This window comes from Caretta caretta, chromosome 8 (genome assembly GCF_965140235.1).
Source record: "Caretta caretta isolate rCarCar2 chromosome 8, rCarCar1.hap1, whole genome shotgun sequence".
Classification (NCBI taxonomy): Eukaryota; Metazoa; Chordata; order Testudines; family Cheloniidae; genus Caretta; species Caretta caretta.
Genome location: NC_134213.1, coordinates 15882152 through 15904389, shown reverse-complemented (window position 1 = coordinate 15904389; position 22238 = coordinate 15882152). Strand labels below are relative to the sequence as shown.

The following is a 22238-nucleotide window of genomic DNA, read 5'->3' as shown; positions in this document are numbered from 1 at the left end:
AATAATAATAAATGATACGTGAGGCTAGATGTAGCTTGAAATCAAGGACATCTCTCCCTGTGCTAATGGTTCATTTTGCTATTGTTCTTATCTAACTAAAGTCATCATTGCAGTTAACTGAAAAAGGCATGCTTAGTTACTGGAGACATGACATTCATGAGCACTAAATTACTAAGAGAAGAAAATTGAAACACGGAGGGAAGTGCTTTAAAAAAGTTAGCAGACTATAATTAACTCTGTCAGTAAGTGCAAGATTAAGATCTTGTAAAATATGTTTGTTTTTTACAAAAACTGAACCCAACAAAAATATTTCCATTATTATTTTTTTTAAATTTCCAGTTCATCAGTTTTCTTCATTTAAAGAAAGAAATATTGCCCTGCAGCTTTTGCAACAAAGGGCCCTGATCCTCCTGTCACTCATGCAGATTCAGTGGAGCCTCATTGGGGTCAATGGAGCTCTGCCTTGGCACAAGGGTTTGCCCCTTGCATGTGGTTACATGCGGTTTGTGTCCAAAAAGAACATGAAAAGTGAAACTGATTATAAACAAAAGTTATACTGACAAATGACTTTCTTTGCTCAAGATAAGAGAAAGGCCAAAATTAAATAAACAGCATGTGGTCCATATAATTTTGGACCTGTAGAATAAAGGATTTTAAAAAACACTATTTTAAAAAAATAATAGACTGTATTTTTTTGTTTTAATACTTGTAAGGTGTTATTAGTAACATGGAGAAGAAAGGTTTGTTTACAACATATGATGTTAAAAGTTCTCTTTTGAGTTGAAAGTTTCTCTTTACAAATATGTCAACTAAAAACCAGTAGAATAACATACAAAGTATTTCAAAAGTCTGATCCATGCATATCTAAATATTCCATCAGTATAGGGGAGTGAGGATTAAGAGCTAGTAGTTTCCCTCCCCAGAGTGATCACAGACTGTATTGCCTATGATCTCCTCCCACTGACATCTGGATTGAAGACTTCCTTCATCTCCCTTAAGTTTAATAGTCTTTCAGCATCTGACCGAGGGGATGTGAGAAATGGAGGTGAAGCAAGATGTGAGCTCTTAATACAAAGAAAATGGAAAAGAGTAGAATTTATGGGTTATAACAATTTTACTTCTAAAAGAGCAAGCAGATATTCCTCCTAAGAAACATGCTTTTTCCTCAAAGTCTATCCATATTAAAGGGTCACGCTCAAGTTAAAAAAACATTTTTAAAAAACCCTCTGAGTCTGATCCAGCAGACACATCTGTTATTACTAATGTTGTTGTTTTTATCAGGAGTGATTCAACCGCAGTCAGTGGGATTAGACCTGGTAGTAAGCACTATGGCCATATTATATATTTGCAGGTTCAGGTGCAAACATCTTTAAGTAGGATAGTAACAAGAGCTTAGATTATTAAAACTGAAAAAAAAAGATGCAAATACTTTTTGCCGCTTATGCTCATTGTTTAGGTTTTCCATGATAATGGACTAGTGAGCTTCCCTTCTGTTCTAGTCGGTTTCAGTTTCTAGTTTTCCTGCACTAGTGCAATGTTGAAAAGTTTGGATGGTAAACATAACAGAGGAATGTATGTTTCTTTAAAAGAATGGAATTGAACAGATATAGAAACAATTTTGCTGGACTGAAGTTGTATAAATAGCTGGATCTCTTTCCCTGCAAGCAGTCATGCATTGCTTAACTCTTATTCAAGTGAGTAGTCCTATTGAAGTAAAAGGGACTACTTACATGAGTCGTCACTCATATGTGTTTGTGATATTGAGGCATTGGAGTTTTTTAAATAAAACTCAAAATCTGAGCCAAATTAGAGTTGATCATGTCCCTTTAAAAAATTCCACACCATTTTTAGACTATTATCTGGTCTTCCAATGCATTACATATTTTAAATGTTTTGCTCTGTCTTTTATTAAATTTAAGATTCTTGGGACAGGAGCCATGTCCTCCTATATTTTTTTCACCAAGAAGCACACTAATGACACTGGTCAGTAAGTTCTTCTGCTAATAATTTTTAAATTCCTGTAAATGAGAACTGAGGAATGTGCGGCTTTGCCTGGTAGTTAGGTACTGAGGTTTGTTTGTTTCCACAAGACAGCAAAAGCATGAGTCACAGGTACAGAAGTTATGCCATGATAAACAAGGGTTTTAATTCTAGCTCACTGAGCCGATTCAGTGGACTTTGAAACACAAGAAATGTCAGGTGCTTTCTGCAGAGTCCATTAATATTGTCTATAGAAGCTTAACTTACTACATCCCCACAAACGTCGTAATCATGCTGTTGCTATACAGATGTGAGCAGTGGCAATTTTCAAAGATATGCGTGTTTAGAAATAAAAGGAGAAATATTCTTTGTTACTTATGACAGCTCATTGTTACCATAAACACCAAAAGATTTTGATGCTCTATTTGTTTACAGAAATAGCACACTTTTGTGGCCACTAAATAAGAGCAATTCGTTACTATCCCAGGTAAATGAAGTCAATGAGTGCAAAAAGTAAGGTCATAGGGCTCAGTCTTAAATACCTGCTACCTATCAGTCAAGGATAGCCACAGGATGGTCCCCTGAGTCTGTAATCACAACCCTTCCTAGTGTTCTGGACCCTCTAGGTGTGATAGTTGCTCCTCTGTCATTTTGCGGAAGACTCAATTTCTTTTGTGTCTCCACCTGCGACAATGTAAGATTAATTGTCATTTTGTTTAGTTACCTTCAGTGTTTGGGGAGGCAGACTGGCTAGGTTCTTTCCATCTCTAACTTCTGTGATTGTTTCTTTCCAGAGTCTGGCTATAACTGATTACCCTAGAGAAGGTTGGGAGATTAGTACTGAAGCTTCATAAAAATAATTTGCAGTAATATGGCATCATCTGAGGATCTGGGATAACTAATGTTAATTATTTAACGAGATTGAGCCAGGAAGTATAGCTGGAGAAACTGAGTCATAAAGAGGTTATGTGGCTTGCCTCGAGTCACACAGTGAGAGAGCTGAGAATAAAAAAAATAAATGAAGTTTTGACTCCCATTCCCTGCTCTGACTACTAGTCTAAGGTACCATTATATTCCCAACATCCTCTACCCAATGCTTTAAAAGAATTATATACGATGGTACCTAACAGACTTTTCAAATGTTAATGAATAAGGTAGCTACAGTTGAACTTACATTGTTCACAGCAGGTATCTCTTCTTTCCTGTATATATCTGCTTAAAGTTACAGGGTCTAAATGATCTAATAGTCCTTTTTCATCACTAATATTTAGATTTACTAACAATAAGATTTTAAGTTAATTCCTCATGTTTAACAGTCTACTGACTTCTATATTGGATAAGGATCTGCTCACCAACGGCAAAGTCTCTCCTCTAATTTGCTGTGTTATTTACATGTATGTAAACATATCTTCTGTAGCTCTTTACATCACAGAAAGCACTGTACAAATATTAACAGATACACAAAATATCATGGGTTATTATTATTCCACACTTTACATATAACAAAATTGTGGCACACAGGAAGGCAAAATGACTTGCCAAAGGGTGCATAGAAAGTTAGTGCAAAGCTGGGATTGAACTCCAGAGTTTCTGGAACCCATTTGTTTGTTCAGCCCATATTGCCTACCTGTCACTTTGTCTAGAATTACTGTAAATTCTTGACCAAAATAACATTTACAATAAATGACCTTGTGGACACTTTGGACAGAGTAATCAATTGTATTGTTGATTCAATAGTTTTGTTTAGTGACGTAATAAGTGATAGCATGGGAAGAGTTTCACTTTATACTGTTGTGAAAACATATGATTAGCAAGGAGGTGCTTGGCAGTTTCAGTCACTGAAAACCAGAAGAAACTTTGTCCTCTGATACTAGACTGTCAGTAGCAGTATGGGTATAAGTGTGTTGTCTTTATCAAACCTCTTCAGTTTTACAACAGTGGAGGTGTGTGTTTCCAAAGTATGTTTTTACAGAGCTCTTCAATATCAAGGGCTTAATTCACATCTCAGTTACACTGTACTTTACTACTGAAATTCATTAAGGAAGACTGTGGGATACTCCACGTTAAGGCAGTTCATTAGACTGCTATATTTTTAGCTTGTTAAGCAAAAATCGCATGAAATCTAACAGCTCTTTCCGTGTTGGGAATCAGATACTAATTTTAAAATAATGAGAATTTAGTGCTTCTGAAAAATAACAGATTGACAGCTGCATAGAACAGTTCTCTATCCACACAACAGTTACTGCAGCAGTTCCAGCTCCCTGAAGCATCCCTGTCCTGGAGGGACCATCCCTATTCAAAGTATTTCTAGACTGCATATCCCCATAGAATCCATGAACTGAAAAGCATAAAAAGATACAGAAGTTTCATTTCCAGGCCCATTTACTCCTTGGCTTGTCTGCAAGGACCAACAACTAGTGGTGACATGGACACCTGTCCACTAGGAACTAGACTGAGGTCACAGACTCATTTCACACAAGCCACTGAATAACTATCATAGCATAACATCTTTCAGTCATTATCAACCCTTAGACTGATTTGAACCAGCTACTTAGGGCGAAAGGCTCTGTGAACATTTACTAATACTATTGGCCATCCAGTCCCATAGAAAGTTATTCTTTGAGTGTAATGGGACTTTTATTAAAGTAGAATTTCTGTAGTTCATCCACTGAACTTGCATTAGTTAAATGTGCTAGTCCCTCAACCTGTGTGCACTACAAATGTAATAGGGTGAGATGGATTTTGTAAAAGTTGTATCTACCAAATATTTCTGTTTGGAGTCCTAGATATACTCAGAAGGGGTGAACATGCTCCCACTGGGTACTGTGGTGCTCTGGAGAGATCCCCTCTGTACTCCCTAGATCCCCTCTGTATTCCTGCCTAGAACTTTGGAACAAAAGAAGTAGAGAATGGTCCACAAAGAATCCGTTACAGTGTTATGTAAAAGCCTAGTGGAAGAGGAGGACCCTGAGTAAATTTTGGGCAGATACCCATCCAATTCACCTGTTTGCTCTTAAACACTGAATCTTAGTGCATTGACCAAAGACTCCCAGTTACTTAGGCTGCATTAGATGCGCATGACAGAGGAAATTGTGCCCTTTTGGATTGTTTACAATTGCACTCATTCACTCTGTTTAAGCAGAATTGCTAAAGAAGGAGTTGTGCCAGGTCCTGCCGTTGAGCTGGGAGTTGATTCTGCTTCTCACAGGACACCACTGGAAGATGCAGCATTGTACTCCTTGGGAACTGGTAGTGCTTAGAGACCTTTTCCTTCAGCACTTGTATGGTCTTCAACATAATAAGTTTGTTTTCCTGTTGTCAACCCCTAATGATTCAGACAGAGAGCTTTTCCCCCTGGGTATCTTCACAAAAAGGAAAGCAGCTCTTTTATTTAGATATAGCAATTGTGTATATGTAAAAGAGGGGCAAAAGCTGCAAGCAGGGCCCATCAGTGGAAGCTTCACGGGGTACGTGTTTCGATTCTGACCCTGTCTGATGTTTATCCACTGTTGTGAATTGGTGCCAATGACATCTTTGTACTAGTTCTGCCTGCTCGCTTTCAGACATCCCTAGCCTTCAGTGGTACCCAAGCAATGCAACTCTTCTGTTCTACTGAATCCGTGGTTTTCAACCTTTTTTCATTTGCGGACCCCTAAAAAATTTAAAATGGAGGTGCGGACCCCTTTGGAAATCTTAGACATAGTCTGCGGACCCCCAGGGATCCACGGACCACAGGTTGAAAACCACTGTACTAATTAATCTTCTAGGTTTTCCCAGTGACCATGGGACTGGGAGTCATTAATGATATTGTTAGTCTGTCAGCATTTCTTTTGTAGATTCCATTTATAAAAATTGGCTCTTGGTTGTACATTCATGTTAGATGTTTTTCATGTGCTAAGAATATATGTATTTCCCTAACTAATCCATGTGCTTGTGCTCAAGGGATGCTCCCTGTTACCTTAAACTCTGCCATAAATTCAGATCCCACTGCTCCCTTCATTTGAGCAAAGGGAAATGCTCAACTAGTTATTAGCAGTATCAGGACTGAGAGTCACAGTTCTTCCATTCTGATTTCATTCAGCATGGGCCTTATTATCTCTTAGTGTAGAGGTGGGCAAACTATGGCCTGTGGGCCACATCCGGCCCACGGGACCCTCCTGCCTGGCCCCTGAGCTCCTGGCCTGGGAGGCTAGCCCCCGGCCCCTTCCCCGCTGTTCCCCCTCCCGCGCTGCCTCAGCTCACAGCACGGCCGGCGCCATGCTCGGGGAGGGGGGGCTGCGAGCTCCTGGGGCAGCGCAGCTGCAGAGTCCGGCCTGACCCGGTGCTCTGTGCAGTGCAGGACGACTGTAACGCCACCAGCCACCGGTGCTCCAGGCAGCACGGTAAGGGGGCAGGGAGCAGCGGGGGTTGGATAGAGGGCAGCAGAGTTTGAGGGGGTGGTCAGGGGCCAGGGGTGTGGATAGGGGTTGGGGTGGTCAGAGGGCGGGAAACAGGAGGGTTGAATGGGGGCAGGGGTCCCGGGGGCAGTCAGGAAGGGTGGGGCGGGGGGTTGGATGGGGCGGCAGGGGGCAGTCAGGGACAGGGGTTCCGGGGGCAGTCAGGGGACAGGGAGAATGGGTGGTTGGTTGGGGCAGGGGTCTTGGGGGGGCAGTCAAGAATGAGAGGAGGGTTTGGATGGGGCGGTGGGGGGCAGTCAGGGGTGGGGAGTCTGGGGGCGGTCAGGGGACAGGGAACAGGGGGTGGTGGATGGGGCAGGAGTCCCAGGCAATGTTCCCTCTAATTTTTGACAGGCCGTGTGTGCAAAAAATATCTTCTGTGCAAATTGTTGTGCTTCTGTGCAAATGTTTGTGCATGTGGTGTTTCGCACACGCACACAGCTTAGAGGGAACAGTGGTCCCAGGGGGGCCATCAGGGGGCGAGAAGCAGGGGGGGTCAGATAGGGGGCAGGGGCTGGGCCATGCCTGGCTGTTTGGGGAGGCACAGCCTTCCCTAACTGGCCTTCCATCCAATTCTGGAAACCCGATGTGGCCCTCAGGCCAAAAAGTTTGCCCGCCCCTGTCTTAGTGGGATAATAAATCTGAGGATAAATACAGCAATTCTGCCATTGGATTTGTGGCGTATCCCACACCTGTAAGATGAATGCAAGCTGCAGTTAAATGTTAATATATAAAAATTCCTATTAGTAACTTCAAACAGTCAGTGAAGTAATCAATCCAGGAGAGTTTCCATAGCATCATCTGTAGCTGACTGGGAAGAGAAAAATAATAATAAAAAGCTTTTCCACTTTTACGGAAGTGGCGCAGCTTATGGATTCTGAGGCTGCTCCTCCTTTAAGTCTTAACTGTCCGCCATCCAAAAGGAAAGCAATCTCTGTAGGAAGGCAGAAGTTCAGATTAGATGCTGTTAAGACGGCACCTTAACAGAGCTGGGGCTAGACCACAACTTTCGGATCCACTGCTAAAGTCTGGGGCATTCAGTTCTGGGGATTTTAGCTTGGATCCATCTCAGCTTCTTAAGTAAAAGACAAATCACAGGAGGTTCCCCCTTTCGCTCTGCTCCACCTCTGCAGTGAAGGTGTTATGAATACCTGGCTGTCCTAGATACTGTTTCTGTACCTTGAAGATTATAACTGCCAGCTCAATCTTGACTAGTACTGTAATCAGTGGCATACATTGCCTGGTATTCTTTTGCCCAGTGTTGGCTGCTGTTTTCTTCCCCCCTTTTGCAGGAGGAGATCTGGGTCATGTTGAAATGCTTCTACTCCGACGCCAGAGCTGCAGGTTCATTATTCTAACCCCACCTCCCTTCATCTGATTGGACAGGGAGCCCTTCCAGTTACCTTTACGGTCTAAAAGTAGCGAGGGGAACCGCAGAAACTGGAAGAGTTTAATGTGTTGCTTCTAGCCTGCCTGTGTCAAGGAATAACAGCAAGCCTTTGCTACGTGCTGGCACTGCAAGGGAAGCGGCATTGTCTGCAGTAGCTAGTGACAAAGCCAAGCTCGCTCACGGGAAGCACAAAGGGAGCCTGGGCAAGTCGTGGGATGCAGGTAATTATGCTTGTTTGCGGCCAGGGCTCCGGGCTGTTGTGTCTTTGCAATCATTGTTGACAAAGCTGGGGACTGATCTGATGACCGCTCATGATGATGACCCAGCTATATTTATAGCACTGATTGGTTCTAATTGCTGTAAATGTGGGTGCCCTTCGGGAGGTAACTTGCCTTTGTGACGGTGAACGGAAACCTACAGAGCTAGATGAATTTAGTGATGGGGGCGGGGGAAGACCATCGATGTCATGAAATAATGTGAAGTTCAGTGATCCTTCAGAATGTTTGGGAAAATCGATGTTTTAAGCCAACCTGTTGAATATAAATGATAAGCCAAGTCCTCATCCCCTATTGTAAACAGATATAACTGAAATTTAGAAAGTGTGTGTGGAAATAGGGTTTGTTTCCTAGGCATTGCCTTTTGATCAGTTTTGCAGTATTAAACGAGTAATTACACTATCAGAAAATGTAATATTGTCTGTTAACAGAGGGGGTTTTAGAAAAATGACATTATATAGTGAGATTATATTTTATAAGCGAAAAGAATCCTTTTATAGTTCAGAATGTGCTGGAATTCTACTACTACAGCATGTTGGGGGAGCAACAATGTGGTTTTATTTATATGCTGCTTTCAGTAGCTGATTTGAACCTTTATTATTTGTTTTAAGGTCTTGATCTACACAATTATTTCCTGTAAAAATCACAGGGGCAATAATGGCCTCAAAATTTCTGTTCCTGTTGTGCAGAAACCCATTAACAAGATGCTTATCTCAGAAATAACTCTCTATAGCAGCATTTAATGCCAGTATTGCAGGGATTGAGCAGAGCTGTGTGGAAATAACAAATATTTCGTCACAAGGTATAGCAGAAAACAACTCCTAATAGAGCTGTGGGTTATTTTGTCCTTTACAATTTTTTTCACAAACTGGTAATTTAAAAAAAAAAAAAAAAAGAAACTACCCAGAATTTCAAATATTGTGCATGTTGATGTGAAACTTAATGTCAAAACAAAATATTGAAATTCAAACTTTAAAAATGTCTTGGTACATATTTTTTAAAAAGAGATCCATTTTGAGTGAAAGTGGGTTTTTTCCCCTCCCACTTAGAAATGGTCCTATTTTTCAAGTGAAAAGACACGCAAGATTGCGCAGGTCTTTCATAAAACTGATCATATTTATAAAAATTGAGGGCAAAATGCAAAACCTATAGACTCAAGACTCTTGTTATGAACATTCTGCATACTGAGGCTGTCATTTTGCATTAGTTGGTGTTTAGGTACAAGAGGGCCAGATCCTGATATCTTTCTAATGCTGAATAACACTTTAAATCCACCAGTAGCCTCACTAAGTAAGGGTACCAGAATTTGGCCCACAATAGGCAGAATTATAGGCTGGGTTGGTAGTGCCTCCTATTATTAAGGTTGCTTGATACCTCCCATTAGAAGACCCTATCTTCATTTGCTTACAACTTTGCCAAATGTTAACCATTTAGGCTGAAATTTTCCATGCCTTGTGTCTGCCTCAGGCTGATTGATTGATTGACTTTTATTTTTATTTTTAAACTTCAGCCAAAACAGCTCAATAGTTTCAGAGAAAGAGGCTAGGGAAAAAAATATTCTGTTTTGCCCGTTTTTAAAAAATGATGACAACTTTTTATTTGAACAGATCTAGTAATCCCATGCCTTGGAACAGAAAGTTGAAATTCCCCAGGAAGTGGTCTTTATGTCAGGGGTGTGCTTTTTGCTGTCCCTTGTGAAAATCTGCCCAAATTGGCCAAGTTATAAGTCTTTGGAAAATTGCAGTTTGCATGTACTCAGAGACTTCTTTAATTTTTAGCAGCTAAAATCTCTGAAGAGTCCATCCTCAGTGAGCATGCTCACTATCTTTAAAAGTGACCTGCAAAGGAAAAAAACCCGGGTTAGAAATATCATTAATGTCAAGTCTAATCATCCCTCACACATTTTAAACAGTCTTAATTAAAAACCAGTTTCTGATTTATGTGACTAGGTTTCACTTCTTTAGTATTTTGATGTCATAATTTCATTGTTTCTCCAATTAGCCATAGAGTTTTCTAGGGGAGACAAGACCCAAATTTCTAATTTAAGGCCCTGGAGGTGGGGGAAGAGCTGCTGTTAAGATAATGAAAACTTTTCAGGCCTTTAAAATAATAGACATAAACCCTTTTTTCCTATTTGTAAGTAATGCCTTTATAAACTTTTCAATAATGTTTGAATTTGTTCACCAGGAGAGTTTAGTTGGATCCTCAGCTGGTATAAATCAGCTTCTGAAATTAATGGAATCATGCCAGTTTACAGCCGTGTAAGATCTGAACCTTTAAGGGCAAGTCAAAAATACTGATTCCAATACCTAGAATTGATTAGAGTAGCAGGGAACCATACAATTAAGGAGACCTACATTCCCTGTCTGCTGACCTTCTTCAGTTCATCAGTATTCTTTGCTCATTTTTCATCACCATTTATACAGTAGAATCTGTAGAAATGTAAAACTTTCTTGAAAATAGGGATACATTAGTTTCAATAGTATGTGAAAAATGAATTGCTTTGGATATTTCTTCTCCATTTCCTCCTGGCTGATTTAGGGCCTGGTCCAAAGCCTATCAAAGCCCATTGAAAGAGTGCCATTGACTTCAGTGGGCTTTTGGATCAGGCCTTTAAAAATCTTTTGAATGCAAATTACCCTCCAATGTGGAATAAAATAATAAAAGACTTGGAGGAATGGAACAAATATCAAATTTCTTGGCTCTGTAAGTTAGATATAGTAAAGATTAATATCCTCCCAAAATTACTATTTTTGCTTCAGTGCATTCCTGTTTGTATCTCTGACATGACATTAAAAACATGGCAGGATGCATTATTAAAATTCATCTGGAACATAAAGTTCTAAAGTTTTCTATAAGCCTACAAAATGGGGTGGACTAGCTTTCCCTAATTTGGTGTATTATTATTTCATTATATTATGCATCACAGTTAAAAGATATGACCAATTGGGTTAGCAGTAGATCATCCAAATACTGGGTAAAACTTGAACAAGACTGAGGTCCAGTTATAGCTATTTGTATTAACTGTTGGGTTAAAAAGAAATGTAGGTCACCAAAAATAAAAAGTCACCCATTCATCCAGGCCATTTTAGCCGCTTTGGACAAATTTTCTAAATTCCTGTCACCAAAGCCCTCTCTCTTAGCTACTTGCATTAACAATCAGAAATTTCTCTCTAGGAAATATCAGAGTGATTATTCGTTGTGGTAAGAGCTGAGAATGAGATTACTCAATTCAGACAGCTGTTCCTGGGTCCTGATTTGAAATCATACCAGGAGGTATGTAATAATGTAAATAATATAAAGATCCCATATTTTCAATATTTACAAGTTAAATATTTTATTATAAAATCTGGATATGAGGTACTTCTGTCTAGAACTTTAATCACAGTTGAGCAAGCTAGAACTTATATAATCACAATTTTGATTGAAGAAGATATTGATAAGAAAACAACCCAGATGAAATAATCAGAGAGGGATTAGGACAAAGAAATTGATCTGGGTCCCTATATGGGAAAGGGAATATACATCTTCAAAGGCTAAAAAACTGGGCATATTTAATCTTGAGAAAAGAAGACTGAAGGGAGACCTGATAACAGTCTTCCAATACGTTAAGGGTTGTTATACAGAGGATGGCAATCAATTATTCCCCATGTCCACTGAAGGTAGGACAAGAAGTAGTCGGCTCATTCTGCAGCAAGGGAGATTTAGGTTAGAAAGTAGGGAAAATTTTCTAACTACAAGGATAGTTGAGATCTGGGATAGACTTATAAGGGAGGTTGTAGAATCCCTATCATTGGAAATTTTTAAGAACAGGTTAGACAAGCACCTGTCACAGATAGTCTAGGTGTACTTAATCCTGCTTCAGTGGAGGGGCTGGACTAGATGATCTTTTGAGGTCCCTTCCAGCCCTATGTTTCTATGATTATTGGAATTGTGTGACCCCCCCCTCCTCCTATGGAATTGTGGTATAACATGAAATGTGGACTGTCTTTGTGATGGAAAAGCCTTCACACCAAGTACTCTGATACGAATACCAGAATTATGGATTTTCCGGTCAACCAGACATCCTCTGGAATTGGAAGTAATCAGGCAGCAGTGTAGACAGACAGATACATACACACACACAAGCAAATACTTTACTGCCTCGGGGCTTTAGCCTTGGGCAGGCACCGATTCTGTGGGTGCTCCAGGGCTGGAGGACCCTCGGGGAAAAAAAAATTTTGGGTGCTCAGCCCCTACCAACAGCCAGCTCCCCCCCCCCCCCGCCCAACTCTCCCAGTGCCACCCGCCTGTCGTGATCAGCTGTCCTGCGGTGTGCAGGAGGCACTGGGGGGAGGAGTGGGGATGGGGTGCGCTCACAGGGGGGGAAGAGGCAGGGTGGGGGCGAGTGGTGGTGAGAAGAGGCAGGGCAGGGTGGAGGTTTAGGGGAAGGGGTCAAGTGGGGGTTGGAGTCTGGGGTGGAGTGGGGGGTTTGAGCACCCCAGGGCCTGTAGGAAGTCTGCGCCTGTGGCCCTGGGGCTCAGGGTTTCAGCTGCGGGGGTGGGGATTAGGACTGCAGCCGCAGGGTGGATTTGGGGGGGTCAGGGCTCTGGGCAGGGGGTGAGGCTCAGGGTCCCCAGGGCTTCTAACCTTCGGGAGCACCATGGCTCAGAGCTTCAGCTCCGCGGGAGGTTTCAGCCCCAGCGCTCCCCCCGTAGCTAAAGCTCCAGGCTCCGATGCCTCCCACTGAAATCGGGAGCAGATCCATGGGGAGCCCTGAGCCCCAGTGCCCCTTCACAGGGCTTCAATCGGGAATGGAGACATGGGGCTGAAGCCCTAAACCCTGGCACCCCTCATGAGGAAGAAGCCAGGAACGGCGCTGTGGGGTTGAAACCCCGAGCACCAGCACTTCCCCCAGATCTAAAGCTCTGAGCCCTGGTGCTCCAGAGGGTCACAAACCCTGACACCCCACCTTCCCCACAGCTGAAGTCCATAACGTCTTGTTCAGAGATACAGACATTTCAGAGTTACGGATAACCTCCATTCCCGAGGTGTCCAGGAGAACCTCAGAGTTACATAGATATTTAGAAATGTGGTCACCCTTTCTGCCATACTCTGAGGAAGAGGGCTCCCCAGCCAGCAGGCCAGAATCCTTTGTACAGAACTTGATCCAGTGTAGTCTGTTAACATTGTATTGTAACTTTGCCTTAATAAGAAGTTTAAAAAACAAAACGAGAACAATGAAATGTTAACTCTGTTGTGGCAAAAGCAATCCATTTTTTTAAAAAAAAATTAACACGTTCCAGTGCTTTATAAATAGCCTGATCAGCACGTTTTCTGGTGGTCTGGAAAATCTTTGACTGGCAGCAGGATGGTAATGTTATGGCCTTAAAGTGTTTGCATTTTTGGCATTAAATAGTTCCATATGTTGAGAGTTGGGCCAGATCCTCAGCAGGTGTAAACTGGAAGTGAATGGAGTTACATCTATTTACAGCAGCCCTGGATCTGGCCCACTATTTTAGGTTCCAAGCTGTCATGGTCGTTCAGTCCAAATCAATCTAGAATTACAAATAAACAATTATAAAAAACAGCATTTAAATTTTTTTTATAATGCCCCAGTTCAGTTCGATATATGCTCTTGGGTGATATCATAAGATAGAAAATATAAATTCTGTATGCCGCACAGTGTAAGACCATGCGTATGGTATTATATAACTGATACCTCATTTTCCTCTCATACACAAATTAGGTTAACTTGACCACATGCATTCCATTGTTGCAGATTTGTATTAAATTAATTTAAAATATGACCGTCCCTCCCCACAGCATTGAAAGAACTACCCTTAGATGACAACGATAAGATGAAGAAAATTAGCCTCTATGTTACAAGCCAAGAAATCCTAACTGTCATGAAATTTTGTTGTATGAAGAGTTTATTAACTTGAAAAGAATTTAGGCATATTTTATGACAACTTTGAAAAGAGTTTCAGAGTGGTAGCTGTGTTAGTCTGTATCAGCAAAAAAAACCGAGGAGTACTTGTGGCACCTTAGAGACTAATAAATTTCTTTGAGCATAAGCTTTTGTGGGCTAAAACCCACTTCCTCAGATGCATGTAGTGGAAAATATAGTAGGAAGATATATATACACAGAGAACATGAAAAAATTGGTCTCGTTACAGTTGGTATGGCAACACCCATCAATTACGGTGGGCTACTATCAGCGGGGGGGGGGACGGACGACTTTTGTAGTGATAATCAGCATGGCCCATTTCAAACAGTTGACAAGAAGGGGTGAGTAACAGTAGGGGGGAAAATTAGCATGGGAAAATTGTTTTTACTTTATGTAATGACCCGTCCACTCCCAGTCTTTAGTCAAGCCTAATGTGATGGTGTCCAGTTTGTAAATTAATTCCAATTCTGCAGTTTCTCATTGGAGTCCGTTTTTGAAGTTTTTTTGTTGGAGAATTGTGACTTTTAGGTCTGAAATTGCGTGACCAGGGAGGTTGAAGGGTTCTCCGACTGGTTTTTGAATTATTTTTGATAATTCTTGATGTCTGATTTGTGTCCATTTATTCTTTTGAGCAGAGATTGTCCGGTTTGGCCAATGTACATGGCAGAGGGGCATTGCTGGCACATGATGGCATATATCACATTGGTAGATGTGCAGGTGAACGAGCCTCTGATAGTTTGGCTGATGTGATTAGGTCCTATGATGATGTCCCTTGAATAGATATGTGGACAGAGTTGGCAACTGGCTTTGTTGCAAGGATTAGTGGGTTCCTGGGTTAGTGTTTTTGTTGTGTGGTTGCTGGTGAGTATTTGTTTCAGGTTGGGGGTCTGTCTGTAATTGAGGACTGGCCTGTCTCCCAAGATCTGTAAGAGTGAAGAATCGTCATTCAGGATAGGTTGTAGATCCTTGATGATGCGTTGGAGAGGTTTTAGTTGGGGGCTGAAGGTGACGGCTAGTGGCGTTCTGTTATTTTCTTTGTTGGGCCTGTCCTGACCCAGGTGACTTCTGGGTGTTCTTCTGGCTCTGTCAATCTGTTTCTTCACTTCAGCAGATGGGTATTGTAGTTGTAAGAACGCTTGATAGAGATCTTGTAGGTGTCTGTCTAAGGGATTGGAGCAAATGCGGCTGGCTGTATCTTAGAGCTTGGCTATAGACAATGGATCGTGTGATTTGTGGTCTGGATGAAAGCTGGAGGCATGCAGGTAGGAATAGCGGTCAGTAGGTTTCCGGTATAGGGTGGTGTTTATGTGGCCATCGCTTATTAGCACTGTCGTGTCCAGGAAGTGGATCTCTTGTGTGGAATGGTCCAGGCTGAGGTTGACACAAATCAGGCATCAAGAATTAGAACATTCCAAAACCAGTCGGAGAACACTTCAACCTCCCTGGTCACTCAATTTCAGACCTAAAAGTTGCAATTCTCCAACAAAAAAACTTCAGAAACAGACTCCAATGAGAAACTGCAGAATTGGAATTAATTTGCAAACTGGACACTATTACATTAGGCTTGAATGAAGACTGGGAGTGGATGTTTTTACTTTGTGTAATGACCCTATTTCCCCATGCTAATTTCCCCCCTACTGTTACTCACCCCTTCTTGTCAACTGTTTGAAATAGGCCATCCTGATTATCACTACAAAAGTCCCCCCCCTCCTGCTGATGATAACCCACCTTAATTGATTGGTGTTATAGATTCATAGATTCATAGATATTTAGGCCAGAAGGGACCATTATGATCATCTAGTCTGACCTCCTGCACAATGCAGGCCACAGAATTTCACCCACCACTCCTAAAAAAGACCTCACATCTATATCTGTGCTATTGAAGTCCCCAAATTGTAGTTTGAAGACCTCAAGGAGCAGAGAATCCTCCAGCAAGTGACCCGTGCCCCATGCTACAGAGGAAGGCGAAAAACCTCCAGGGCCTTCCAATCTGCCCTGGAGGAAAATTCCTTCCCGACCCCAAATATGGCGATCAGCTAAACCCTGAGCATATGGGCAAGATTCATCAGCCAGATACTACAGAAAATTCCTTCCCGGGTAACTTGGATCTTACCCCATCTAAAAACCCATCACAGGCCATTGGGCCTATTTACCATGAATATTTAATTACCAAAACCATGTTATCCCATCATACCATCTCCTCCATAAACTTATCGAGTTTAATCTTAAAGCAAGATAGATCTTTTGTCCCCACTACTTCCCTCGGAAGGCTATTCCAAAACTTCACAGTTACAGTTGTTACAGTTGGTATGGCAACACCCATTTTTTCATGTTCTATCTATCTAATCTATCTTCCTACTGTATTTTCCACTGCATGCATCTGATGCAATGGATTTTAGCCCACGAAAGCTTATACCCAAATAAATTTGTTAGTCTCTAAGGTGCCACAAGTACTCTTTTTTTTTTTTTTTAAAGAGTGTGGGTGTGTGTACTACTATATATTACACACACAAAATCCACGTCAAGAGAATATTATTAAGATGGCAAAGTCAAGCACTCAGAAGTTAAGAAATGCCAGAATTAAGGTTGCCTCTGCCATGGCCTAGGTAATAGAGATAGCATCAAGCCACAAAATTCAGATCAGAAATTCTTGAAGGCTCTAGAATTTAGGGGTTTGGGGCCCAGAATTTTGGCTTGACCCATTATAAGCCTATGTTTAATCTGTAAAATTTGAGTTTGGATTTCTGACTGCTGTCCAAGTGTGTGGTGTTCATCTGAGGGGTTTTTGATTCAGTTTTATTGCTATTGATCGGTGTTTTGCAGTCTAAAATGCTACTAGTCAGCATGACCCAGTTAAGATAGTATTTTGCAAAGAAACAAGAATGAAAGATTCTCTGCTGCTTTGTATATCATTGACACTATCCCATTGAACAAACAGGGGTTCTGAGAAACAACCCTTTTCTAAATTTTCCAAACAGACCTCACTGGCTCTTCACATTTGTAAATCTTTTAAGGAAACGATATTGCCAATATCCAGCTGGTCTGATAAGGAGACTCATCCAGACTATGGTATGCGGTACCCACCCCACTTTGGCACGCTCCAGAAAATCAGCTGTGTGATATCTCAAGAGAACATAAACTCTCTGCTATACTGCATGACAAATGAGAATTTCAAAAACTAACAGCTCAGCTTGCATCAGGAATATTTGTTCCACTGAGTCCTAAAAGATTCTCTACTCATTCCCCACAATAGCTCTATGCACATGCTCCACATTATTGGGGGATTTATGTTTAAGGGCCCTTCCAATTAAAGATCAGCTGAGCTCATACTATTCATGTTTTTGTCTAATCCACAAATAGTGTGGTCTTTCTGCTAATGGCAAATGTTTAATTTGCACCTGTCCATACTTCCCTCCTTCAAATCCCTCTCTGCTGCTGAAGAAGGCCATTTTATATGACTCTTTTGTAAGACAATTTGATTGCAATGTGAAGGCTCCGCTCTGATCCACATATAGATCTCTTAGCTACAAGGTGAATGTCTGCACTTCTTCCATGCCTGGACTTCCTTTGGAGTTCATGGAATGAAAATTACATTATGGGCCACATTCTGAAAACAGGTGTGATTCTGCCCAAATGGGTGCCAAACATGCCCAGGTGTGCTGCCAAAAAAGTCCAAATTCCAGCTGCGAATAGCCTGCAGAAATACATCCATCCAAAAGACTAGAGTCTGTCTTGCTATCTAAACCTGTAAAGGCCAAGCCCCCTATTCTCTTACAAACTCCACCACAGGTTCAGCAGGGACCATTAGATCATCTAATCTGACCTTCTGCATAACATGTTCCCTGGTGCAATCTCTTCCCCTAAGGGTAGGAGTCAAATACTCAGGAGTCTGTGTGCAGAGGCCATAGGGTGATGAGTATTGCTGCATAAGAATGTGTACCATCCCTCATTTACCCTTACATGATTCTTGCTATAGGCCCTGTGGAGTCAGATCTCTGCATGTTTTCAGGGTAGTCAGCTATGCAGCTAGTCAGGGTAGCCTTCTGCCATGGACCCTGGCAACAGCCTGAGCTTGTGTGCTTTTGTTCTTGCAAGTGTGTGTGTAATTTAGAGACATGTGGGTAAGGTAATATCTTTTTATTGCACCAACTTCTGTTGGTAAGAGAGACATGGTTTCGAGCTTACACAGAGCTCTTCTTCAGGTCTGGAAAAGGTACTAAGAATGTCACAGTAAATCTGTTTTGAAAGGAGAACTTTGTCCCAAGTGTTCAGCATACTTTTATGAATAAAGACTGGATGGACAGGGGATTAGGAAAAGCCACTATAACAACTGGTTTCCCTTTTGTAGCCTCAGCAGAGAGGCAAAAGATAGAAGGGGTGACAGATACTAAACTACTTTCAATTCCCCACAGAAAAGAGTGACAGATATTTATCTTTTCTTTTTTTTTTTTTTGTAAGAACAAATATAAATCTCGTTTGTTCACAACACATGTGATTGCCCTGAATTTAACCCAGTTTCATAGATTCCAGGGCCAGAAGGGACCATTGTGCTCATCTAGTCTGACCTTCTGTATAAGATTGGCCATAGAACTTTTGAAAACAAATCATTCCTTTTGAACTAAGCATCTTTTTATTTTATTAATCTTGATTTAAAAATTGGGTGTGATAGAGAATCCACCATGAACCTGGTAAATTGTTCCAACAGTTAATTACCCTCACTGTTAAAAATGTATGCATTATATCCAGTCTGAATTTGTCTAGCTTTAGCTTCCAGTCAATGGATCCTGTTATACCTTTCTCTGCTCGACTGAAGAGCCCATTATTAAATATTTGTTCCCCATGTAGGTGTTTGTAGACTGTGATCAAGTCACCTTTTAACCTTCTCTCCTTGAGCCTATCACTATAAGGCAGGTTTTCTAGTCCTTCAGTCATTCTCATGGCTCTTCTCTGAACCCTCTCCTATTTATCCACATCCTTCTTGAATAGTGGACACCAGAACTGGACACAATGTTCTAGCAGCAGCTGCACCAGTGCCAAAAACAGATGTAAAATAACCTCTCTGCCTGTTAAGATTTTCCTGTTTATGCATCCAAGGATCTCACTTGCCATTTTGGCCATGATGTTGCATCGGAAGCTCATGTTCAGCTAACTGTCCACGATGACCTTCAAATCTTTTTCAGAGTCACTCCTTCCAGGATAGAGTCCACCACCTTGTAAGAATGACCTACGTTCTTTGTTCCTAGATTTACATTTACCTGTATTAAAACACAAATTGTTTGCTTGTGCCCAGTTTACCAAGTAATCAAGATTGCTCTGTAACTGTGTCCTGTTCTCTTCATTATTTCCCACTCACACAATGTTTGTGTCCATCCGTCAGTGATATTTTGTTTTCTTCCAGGTCACTGATGAAAATGTTAAAAAACATAGGGCCAAGAACCGATTCCTTCCTATGGGACCCCATTAGAAACGCTGTGATGAATCCCCATTTACAACTACATTTTGGGACCTAGCAATTAGCCAGATTTTAATCCATTCCATGTGTGCGCCATGTTAATTTTGTATCATTCTAGACTTTTAATCATGCAGTACCTAGTCATATGACTTACAGAACTCCAGGTATATTATATCAATGCTAATTTCCATAGTTTTAGCCAAAGTCTCGTGAGAATAGCTCACAATATCTTGAATGAAATAAGCTGTTATTTTTTTCTACAAGTAGCTCTGCTACTCAGTCAGACTGGCTCCTGTTGCAGTCATATGGTGTTTTCCAGCAGGGGATGAGGAATCACACACAGCAGACAGATGCAGAGACATAACCAAGCTTAGAATTACATGGGTGAGAATGATTCAATGATGTATCTATTCCTCCTCAACCCTTCCTCTCTCCCCAGCTGTTCTCATATTCCAAATGGCAGACCTCATGCCATAGAATGTGGAAAACATATGGAAGCCCTTCCACAGACACAGGATATATAATTAGGTACCTAAATCCATATTAAGGCACCTAATAAATGGTGTGACTTTTCACAATGCTTCAATAGCATTTCAGTGGGAGTTTGCCCAGCACTTCTGAAAACCCTCTATTTCGGTACATAAATCTGGATTTGAGTGCCTCGGTCTTAAGTCTCTTGAGTCTGAAGATTTGGGGCTTATTTTTAATGGACCTCTGAAAATGTTGTCACAAAACATGTATGCAACATAGTAACCTGGTCTAGGAGGAAGCAATGTAGACAGGGCATGGGATTGGGAGTTAGGAGGCATGCAGTCGATTCCCAGATCTGCCACTGACTCACTATCTGAATTTGGACAAATTGTTTTATAACTCTGAATTTATATTTCCCTATGTAATATAAGTGCTCTAAGATATATAGATAAGTGCTGTTTAAGTACAAAGTATGATTTTTATTATATTTATCCATTTGCACATATAAAAACCTCACGTTGTTCCTGCTAACAGATGTCCTTGCCAAATTTTACATTTCAAAATGTATACATTTATTAATTTTTAAATTATTTGGATAGCATTTTTAATCCCAGGTAGTTTTTCACATGCTCTTTGAAAATTTTGCCTGAAATGTATTAAACATAAACCTCCACAAAAGGTAGTTGGACTAAATCTGATCAAATCCTTCTTGTTTCTTTCCACTTAATTGATAACACCTACAAGTTTAGCCAGGTTTGTCAATTGGATATAAAATCTTCTGTCATTATGTCTGTTATTACATGAGAAAGTAAGTGAGGCTTTCAACCTTAATTTCCCAGTCTATCTCCTACAGAACTGTAGTGTTCCCTCTCTTGTTAATATAATTAGTCTCAGACATGTTAAGTTATGAAACTAAAAATACAGTGAACAAATTATAATGTGTCTTACATTTCAGACATGTAAGAAATAATTTCCATAAAAGTCAAATCCTTATGTCTCTTGTTTTTCTGTTAATATTATTTATTCCTCATTATTTATAACTTTACCATCCATGAGTTAACATTCTTGGGACTTAATCTTGTATTTCTTCAGCACTCAAAACTCTTACTGGATCAGGCACTTGGCTGACAGTGAAATTTTTAGTTAGTAAAAAGAAATTCTTCTTAGTAAAATATAAATGTTTAAACACACAAAATCCCATTTTAAAGGTCAGGGTCACAAAGATGACAGGTGGGGAATTTAATGGATTTATATGTTGTTCTGCCCTCCCAATGTCTTCTGAAGTTCAGAGAGATTCCAAACTTTAAATGATTAACTGGCATTTTCCAGACTACCAGCCAAATGAATGCTTAGCAGAATGTGAAGATATGCCCGCAGTCCTCAAAAGATTAATGAGTCAGATCTGCATTCAAGAGAGAAAGGTTGGGCCAGATAGTGCTGTCTTTGTACAATCAAAACTCCCACTGAAGTCAAGGAAGCACCAACAAAAAAACATGTAAGGTAAGTAACTTCTGCTTTCAGTCAGTACCCTGAATTCAAGCAAATGGGCCAGATCCTCAGTTGGGGTAATTGGTGTAACCCTATTGGGACAATGGAATTTTTGCCCGTGAAAGAACTGTTAGATCAGACCATTGTCTAAGTTGATGGGTTTCCAAATCATACTGGGCTAAGTCGTCTTTGCTCAGTAGGAAAAGGTCCCTCATTCTGGTTTTGGAACTTAATATTGTAATGCTCCTTCCCTTTCTTATGTCTGACGGCTGTATTATTTATTTAGGCTCCCTGTAATAAGGACACCATTGTGCCTGAGTGTTGTGAGAGAAAACAGAGAGCTGGCTCTGCCCTTGCTGTGTAACTATATCAACATACCAACAGAAGCCCTCTTTATTTATTTATTTTTTTTAGTATACCAAGAAAGGAATGCATACCTGATGACAAAAGCAGGCCTTAGCTGTTGTTGTGTCTCTTCAGCTGGGTCCTTGTCTCCTGGGAACTAAAACATCCCTCTCTTGTTTTACTTGTTTCACTCTTTTCCCTGGAAGAGAAACTAATGGATTGCAGTTTGCTAGGGACTGTGTTTTATTAGAGTTTTGCAATACTGTTTCTTATCAGTACTTAGCTACAGACATGTTTCCTGATTGACTCTCTGAAATGGGAATTATTATTACATTTAAGTCCCAGACATATAATACTGTTATCTGTAGAAGAAAAGGTGGTATGGTGAGGGGAAGGCAACAGACTTTTAGGCAATAACAGCTTCTTATAGCTGGCTGGCCGTTCTGTCTCTGCTTCTGACCTAATAATGGCC

General features: G+C 40.8%; 1 protein-coding gene and 1 long non-coding RNA gene across 6 annotated transcripts in view; one reads left to right on the top strand and one right to left on the bottom strand.

Annotated features, from left to right (window-relative positions):
- Positions 1-7829: 7829 nt before the first annotated feature.
- SHROOM1 (shroom family member 1) overlaps positions 7830-22238 on the top strand; it is a 74187-nt gene continuing 59778 nt past the window's right edge. For 2 of the 5 annotated variants that reach the window (XM_048861594.2, XM_075131307.1), the window contains exons 1-3: positions 7830-8027; positions 11259-11357; positions 21263-21433. The gene's annotated coding sequence lies outside the window, so the exon portion shown is untranslated. The remainder of the gene's footprint in view (positions 8028-11258; positions 11358-21262; positions 21434-22238) is intronic. The other 3 variants (XM_048861595.2, XM_048861598.2, XM_048861596.2) reach the window with 3 other exon arrangements.
- Positions 18864-22238, bottom strand: part of LOC142072955 (uncharacterized) — a 94047-nt gene continuing 90672 nt past the window's right edge. Inside the window, exons 2-3 of the long non-coding RNA XR_012669581.1 lie at positions 21859-21965; positions 18864-19265 (exon numbers count right to left, since the gene is read on the bottom strand). This is a non-coding gene — a long non-coding RNA (uncharacterized LOC142072955). The remainder of the gene's footprint in view (positions 19266-21858; positions 21966-22238) is intronic.